Source organism: Mesocricetus auratus, unplaced genomic scaffold (assembly GCF_017639785.1).
Source record: "Mesocricetus auratus isolate SY011 unplaced genomic scaffold, BCM_Maur_2.0 Super-Scaffold_6730, whole genome shotgun sequence".
NCBI classification, from domain to species: Eukaryota; Metazoa; Chordata; class Mammalia; order Rodentia; family Cricetidae; genus Mesocricetus; species Mesocricetus auratus.
Window position 1 is genome coordinate 86425022 of NW_024429184.1, and position 7839 is coordinate 86432860.

At 41.2% G+C, this 7839-nt stretch overlaps 1 long non-coding RNA gene across 1 annotated transcript; it reads left to right on the top strand.

Moving 5' to 3' along the window:
- The first annotated feature begins 798 nt into the window (after nucleotides 1-798).
- LOC121138986 lies at nucleotides 799-6159 on the top strand. The gene is made up of 2 exons (XR_005875860.1): nucleotides 799-1025; nucleotides 4946-6159. It is a non-coding gene; the product is annotated as an uncharacterized LOC121138986 (long non-coding RNA).
- The last annotated feature ends 1680 nt before the right edge of the window (nucleotides 6160-7839 follow it).

Sequence of the window (7839 nt, forward strand, 5' to 3'; positions counted from 1 at the left end):
CATTGGTAAATTGTTATCATTTCCTTGATGGGCCTCTTTTGTTCTCTCCCTGACTTTTTAAATAAATCCCTAGGTGATTTGATTTTATTTCTCTATGCATTTATTTAAAGATACACTTTCTACTAACAATGTCTTAATTTTCAATTTGTTTTAAGGCATATTTTATAAATGTTCACTGTATACTCATAAAAATATGCTATATCAATTTCTTGGACATTATCAAACTTTAGTATATTTTGATAAATCTGTTCTTATATTTTCTGCTTTAATTCTATTTCTAAAATATGTTCGATAGAGCTTTCAATTGTGCTTGATTTATTGATTTCTCTTAATTTTGTATGCCAAAAGCCAACCAAAAATCCCTTATTCACTTTAAGTACTTTAATCCTCAAATATTTGCCCAAGCAGAAGGATTGTTCAAGACTATGCTGTATTAAAAATAGTACTTCTGGTTTCCTAGTTCAGTTCATTTCTATGAACTCCTCTTTGGAACCGTCTGTTAAAGATTATAAGAGGACTTGACCACTGTCATCATTTCATGGTATGGAGGGTCACGTGACCGCATGCTCTTTTCCTGCAGCAGTTCATCAATTTTTTGCGAAGAGTAGAGGACAGGTGTCACTGGGCTATCGGGAAGTAGTGGCTTAGAGCACAGCTGTAGCTAAAGAACAAAGAGATAAGGGAGATGGAGTACTCAGCTGGTAAAGTGACTGATTGCTGAAATCAAAGTTGGATATGTGATAAAGGGTCTAAAGTCCAAGGACCCGGTAAGGTTGACAGACAAGTCTAATGGCAGTAGGAGACTCAGCCGTTGGGAAGTTAAGCGGTGCCGAGGCTTTCCAGGTGGAACTATTCTGAGTATGATCAGAAGAACAAGCTATACTGAAAAAAGAAATGTTGTGAAGGTCTTGTCAGTGGTACTGAGACTAATTGGAGATACATGGGGTATTTGGATGTGCATCGAAGATACCAATATGGAGGTGGAAGAAATTGCAAGTGACAAAGCAGGAAAATCCATGGCTTTGGTAAGGACTAAATGGAAGGCAGAAATAGAGAGGGAGTACTGAATGGATGCCAGGGACCATAAGGGATGATAGGCGATAGTTTGGAGACATACTATGTGCCCAAAGAAGTTTTCTGAAGCTAGAAAGAATGATACTGAGAGAAGCAAAGGGGGTCAAGGAGTGTAGTGTGGGCTTCTCTTCTCCTCTCCGGCACTTGGGGTGTAGACGGAAAACTCCCTATCTGGCAAGCCCAGGAAGCTCCGTGACCTTGGGAATGCAAAGTTTCATTCAGACAGCATCTAGGAGTTATTCTTGAAGGTCACTCAGATAGAAAAGAGGGAAAGCCCAAGTTGAGACTGGAAATGATGAGCTTGGGGACTGGAGAGAGTTTGGAGAGGTAGAATGTTGTCAGGTGGGGTGACACAACTGGAGGGGTGAGTTGATGAGGATTTCAACAGCTCTGAAGTCCATATTGAGCTCTATGTGTTAGGACTCAGGCATTATGCTGGCCTGCCCCCTGCTTCTATGTAGTCTGCACTCAGGTGCAAAGGTCCCTTTAAGAGGAAAACTCCACCCACTTCTGCTCTCTTTCCTGCTATTCCTCTGAAGGGACAGACAGGACCTACCTTCCTCTCCTTCTCCCTCTCTGTCTCCACATCTCCTCCTCTTCCTCCTCCTCCTCCTCCTACTCCTCCTCCTCCTCCTCCTCCTCCTCCTCCTCCTCCTTCTCTCTCTCTCTCTCTCTCTCTCTCTCTCTCTCTCTCTCTCTCTCTCTCCATTCCTTTTTCCATTCCCTTCCCTATCTCCTAATAAAACTTCCCACTTAAGCTCTGTCTGCCTGGAGTGTTTGTCCCTTGCCTGGCATGGAGTTCGCCAAAGTCCCTTTGGAGCTGTACCATAACACTGTGATCAGCAATCGTTAGAGTTGTAGGGACTTCCAATTGAGCGGAGCCACAGGTGATTAATGTTACAAAAATTAATGTTTTGAAATTTAACGGAGGGCTGGCTCAGCTGCAAGTAATGCTCTTACAGAGATCTGAAGTTTGGCGAAATTTGGATCATAACACCCACATCAAGGAACTCATAACTCATCTCCAAGGGATTGGATTCCCTCTTCTGGCCTCCTCTGACACCTTTACACCTGTGTCATACAAATATATACACACATTAACAAAAAATAAAATAAGCCTTAAAAATATCAGTCTAATCCTCTGGGCAAGATAAACAGAGCAGAAAAGAAATTCGAATCAGGGACTTGATGTCAGGCCTGGAGCCTTTAGAGACACCATTTGACCTCATCCACCAGACTTTAAATATGACAGCTTCGAGTACTCCCTTTATTGTCATCAGATTGCCATGTGGCTTAAGTGGACGTTTGTTCAGCTCCTGTGACTCCATGGGCTGTTTCCTATCAGGAGTGGTGATATACAAAGTGGGATATCATTGAGGGAGATGGCCTGTCTGACACTCACAGCTCAGTGTCTGAATTATGGAGAACAGCCTGATGGAGGTCACACAGTCACTGCCCAGAAAGCACCCTTCCCACAGCCACGTCAATGCACCACATGGTCGTGGCATCTGCCTTCACAGCCCAAGTGGAGAGAAGCCATCCTGGCACAGGTCAGTGTCCAGGTGAAACCTTTTATCTTCTTCCTGTCATATTATTTGTTATTTCCATATGGGCCACTGACAGCTGTCAGTCAAGCAAGACATACTCTGCCTCTGGCAAATCTCAAGGCATACAAAAAAGAGACTAATGGAAGTCTGTCTTAATTAGATGATAATTAAACATTCCAGCGAGAAACCTCCAATCAGTGTGACAGAACATGCCAGTGCAAAACAAGGTTTCTCAGCAATATTCCAATAGACTGATAAGGGTTCACCTCTCTGGGAATTAAAAAAAGAAAAAAAGAAAACCAAAGAAACAGCCAAACACACACACACACACACACACACACACACACACACACACACAGCAATAACTAAAAACTTTTCAGTCCTCAAATATCTTGTCGAATTGAGGATGAAGCAGAACTACTCTCAAAGGGAATGGGGAAAAAATGAAGGAGGGTATCCCTAAGGAGTTGCCTTTCTCTTCCCTGGAAAGAGAAATGCAGTCACACTCAGCCCCTGGGGGCAGTGGTCACAAGGATGGGGAAGCAGCAATGGCAGGGCACATGCATGGATCCCCTTGGCACCACTATTCTCCCTGTGGGTCCTAATGCTGGCTCAGACCTTAGTAACAGAGAGCCTCTCCCCCTCCTTACTCAGCACAGCTACCTGTTCATCTCTCATCTACACACAGTGTCTGCGGAGTAACTGTCCGGGCTTCAGTGAATCAAGTACCCACCTAGACCTTTGAGATAATGGCTCTTCTGGTTTTTAGCGGAGTAACTGTCCAGGCTTCAGGCAATCCAGTACCCACCTAGACCTTTGAGATAATGGCTCTTCTGGTTTTTAGCAAGATAACTGTATACAGGCCCAGATATTGCTTCTATTAAATGTCTTCTAAATGTTAAATAAATTAAAATTTCCCCAACTAGAAAGTTTGTGGCACACAACGTTGAACACAGAAAAAGCATTTGCACAAAGCCTGCGTCAGATTAGTTCCCTGTTTAACTGATATAATTAAATAACGAATTGATGCAGTGTTGAATATTACTTAGTGTTGGGACCTGTGCCATCAAATACATAAAAGCTTTTGTTGTTTCTTGGCTGCAAAGGATCAAATGAAGCCATAGCTCCAAAGGCCTCATTTGACCTGAAACTTTTCTAATGCTAAAATGCTTCCCCAGATAGATTCATTAGTCAATGGTAATCAGTGAGCTAAGACAATCAAAGATCATCTGGAGCTCAAGACACAGCCTAGGTGAAATGAACCAGTGACAGAATAGCTTGTCAAAGTATTCCAAAGGTCTATTTTTATTTAATAGTGCACATACATACATTTAGAACATACCAGGAACACACACAGACAGACAGAGAGAGAGAGAGAGATCCAGGAAGATGGCTTAGTGGGTAAAGTGTTTGCCATGCTAGTAGGACCTGAGTTTGCACCCCAGCATGTGTCATAGCAGCAGGCCTCTATAACCCCAGTGTTGAGGGTAGAGTAGTGGTGGACACAGGCAAATCCCGTCATCCAACTGAATTAGTGAGCACAGGCAAACATACACAACACACACACACACACATACACACACACACACACACACTCACAGAGAAGAGAGACAGACAGACAGAAAAACACAGTGTTAATATTATCACAAGGAAAACTTAGACACTTTATTATGATAATAAGATCAATTTGAGGTAAATTCAAAAGTCCCCTCACCATGCATAGTATGGAGGTCAAGGACATAAGACAGGAGATGCACTAGACTTTATCTGGGTCTCTCGTGATTCAGCGGGACAGTTTCTGTAGGAAGATTAGCAAAGCTTTAACAGTCTCCATCAATGTTATGAAGACCTTCCTCCAAATGCCCAGCTTTTCAACTTCTCCTCCTTTGTTTCCTCTGAGATAAGAACCCAATGTCCTATTCTTTAATGTTCTGCTCCCAAACAAAAGCAGCCACAATGTTTTGCTTAGTGGACTTCAAAAGTATTTTGATTCAGTGTTGTGAGTTGGTATGTTTTCTTCTGTTTGTATGATTTCGATCACGTTGAGAAAGCTGAGAAAATGTGCTGAGTTGGCTTTTTTAAGTTTGTTTAGTTTTTTTTTTTTTAAGAGATTCAGCTTCAGTGTGTGCAACAAATCTTTTCCATCAAGAATGGGAGTCAGGGCGGCACAGCTTCTGTCTTCCTAACCCAGTACCCTACTCCGTCCAGTGCTTTGCTTCCCAAACAAGGTCCTAGGGTACTGCCTCAGATCTGCTCCTTGTCCACCCCACCCCCAGGCTGCTCTGCAGAAAGCTAACTGAAAGTTCCATTTCTCGGTTTCTCAGGTTCCAACTGGATAGGACAGGATGAGAGAAGCCCATCTCTCTGCTGCCAAGGAAGGACACCTGCAGTGCACGCCTGGTTCCAGCTCCAGGCAGGGATCCAGTTCCTACTATGGATCAATCTGGATTCTCACCTTCTCCCTTTTTCCTGTGAACCCAGGAAAAGCAGCAACTTAACTTTTTTCAGGTCTTTCAACAACTCCACAGTGTGTCCTTTTTATTTAAGCCTCTCTGGTTGAAATACCTGGTTTATACTCACTATTGTAATATCAAAGGTAAGAACTTTTTTCACTCTGAATTTAAACACGGTTTAACATTGATCACTTAGCTTTCCGATCATTATAAATACAGAGTGAAATACAGAAACTGGTAGAGACATAGTTCCTTGAGCCACATGCCCGAATAGACTGTGACAAGGAAGCTTCTAGCAGTATCTTTGTTAGTGAGTAAGAAATGTAGCTTGAACTATCCAGGTACATGTCGTTTATTTGCGGCACTAGCAAAGGAAACCAAGTGTCCCCCAAACTCCATTTAGTGGGCATTTTGTCAAAAGTGTATCTACATAGACAACACAACAGAGAACTCAGTTCATTCTGGTAACTTTAAAGACATTTTTGTGGTCACTGTTGCATACTTGGTCAGAAGTTATCAACAATCTGCAATGTAGAAGCTGGAGTTACCTCAAGTCGCAGTAAAGTCCATTCAATATGTAATAAGAGACTATGTTCTCCTGGGAATAGGAACCCTCCTGTCCCTTCTCCTCTAACATGTGGAGTGTTACTAGTTAGTTTTTAATTGTCTAGTTGTCACAAGCTACAATCACCTGAGACTGCCTGACTTGAAGAATGGTCCAGATTGGGTTTCCCTGTGAGCATGTCTGTTTGGCTTGATTATCAATTGATGGAGGAAGATCCAACTCATGGTGAGTGGCTCCCAGCCCTAGCTGGGTGTGTGCAGTGAAGCTGAGCTGTGTGAGAATGAAGAAATGTAGTTGAAGATAGCAATGAGCAAGGACACTGCCTGGGTACAACCATTTCTCTCTGCATTTGACTGTGGACATGAGGGATGAGCTGCTTGCATTCCTGTCTTGGCTTCCCCAGAAGAAAGAACCATGATGCAGGGTTGTAAACCAAATAAACCCTTTCCTTCTCCATGCATCTTTTTGACAGGGTATTTGTCATGCCAGCAGAAATGAAATGAGAACACAAAGGAACAAATTCCTAAGCCCCTAACCTTAATTTGAAAGTTTTTAATTGTGGTTAAAAAAAAAACAGCAACACACACACACACACATAAAACAAACAAAAAAGTGACTTGAAATGTAGCATCTTAACCACTTTTAAACAATATTTTATTAATTATTTAAGAATTTCATACAGTGTATTTTGAAGGTATCCACCCCCTTTTCCTAACTCCTCCCATAGATACCTCTCTGGCTCCCATCCTTCCCCACCCACCTTAGAGGTTTTTCTTCCTTTTTGATTTTCTTCTTTAACTTCTAAAGTTTTCATCATGGAATCCAGTTTGCATTACCTAGCTAATCTTGGGAGTGGACACTGCTCTGATGTATGGTTGATCTACAAGGAGTTGCATTGTTAAAGTAAATTAATCCTCCCTCTCCAGGTGCCTGTCAAATGCCAGTAACTCCTCAGCTACTGGTAGCATTGCATACCCTAGTCTAGCTTGTTACTTGGTCTGGCTGGAATTTGGGGAGGTCTTGTACATGTTACAATCACTATGAGTTTATAAATGCTGCTGCAGAAAATACTGTTTTCTTGATGTTATCTGGCACCTCTGGTATTTCAACTATTTTGGAATGATCAGATCAGTAGTGCTATATACATTCATATTGTTGGGCAACTACCTCCACCATCCATCTTCAGAACTCTTCTCACCTTGAAATGAGTATGTATACCACTAACCAAGCCCAGTTCCTCTCTTCTCCCAGTCTCTGATAACCATCTTACTAACTTGTCACCATGATTTGACTACTATAGATACCCCAGAAATTAGTATTATATAGTACATATCTTTATGTGATTAGTTATTTCACTTAGCTTAAAGTCCTCAAATTTGATCCATGTTGTAGCATGGCAGAATTTACTTCCTTTTTAAGACTTAGTAGGATTCTATCTTATGTCTGCACACTGTATTGAATTGGCATTTCTCTCATCTCTAGATGACTATGCACACTGCTACAATGAACATGTGTGTGTAAAGCTTTCTTAGAGATATCCTTATATCAATTCTTTTGGGTATGTATCTAGGAATAGAATTTCTGGATCCCATGGTAATTGTTCTTTTCACTACTAGGAGATCCCCACATACTTTTCTGTAGCAACTATACCATCTCCCATTCGCATCATCAAGGTACAGAAAAGATGAAGTTTCTCTTCATTGATATTTCTGGTCCTGTCAATATATATATTTAGTGGCTAATCTAATGACTTGTTTTGATTTTTATTCTTGAAATGGTGATTTTGAACAATTTTCCATGTTTATCACGTTTTCTTTGGAAACATGTCTATCTAAGTGCTTTGATTAGTTTTAATTGTGCTGGCTTTTGTTACTGTCAAGAACTATAGGAACTCTTTATATGTTATTGATATTAACCCCGTTTTCAGATATATAGCTTTCACATATCTTCTCACATCCCATAAGCTGCCTCCATGGTGTGTTAACACTATCCTTCAATGAATGAAAGTTTGGAAAATCTCAATGTATTTCAATTTATCTAATTTTTTCTTTCTGTCTTTGCTCCTGATGCCATATCTAACTCATGGCCAATGTCACGAAGCATTTCCTTATATTTTCTTTAAGGAGTTTTAGAGAACAGACATCCATCCATTTTGCACTAATTCTATATGTTATGTAAGGTATAGGTCCAACTGCACTGT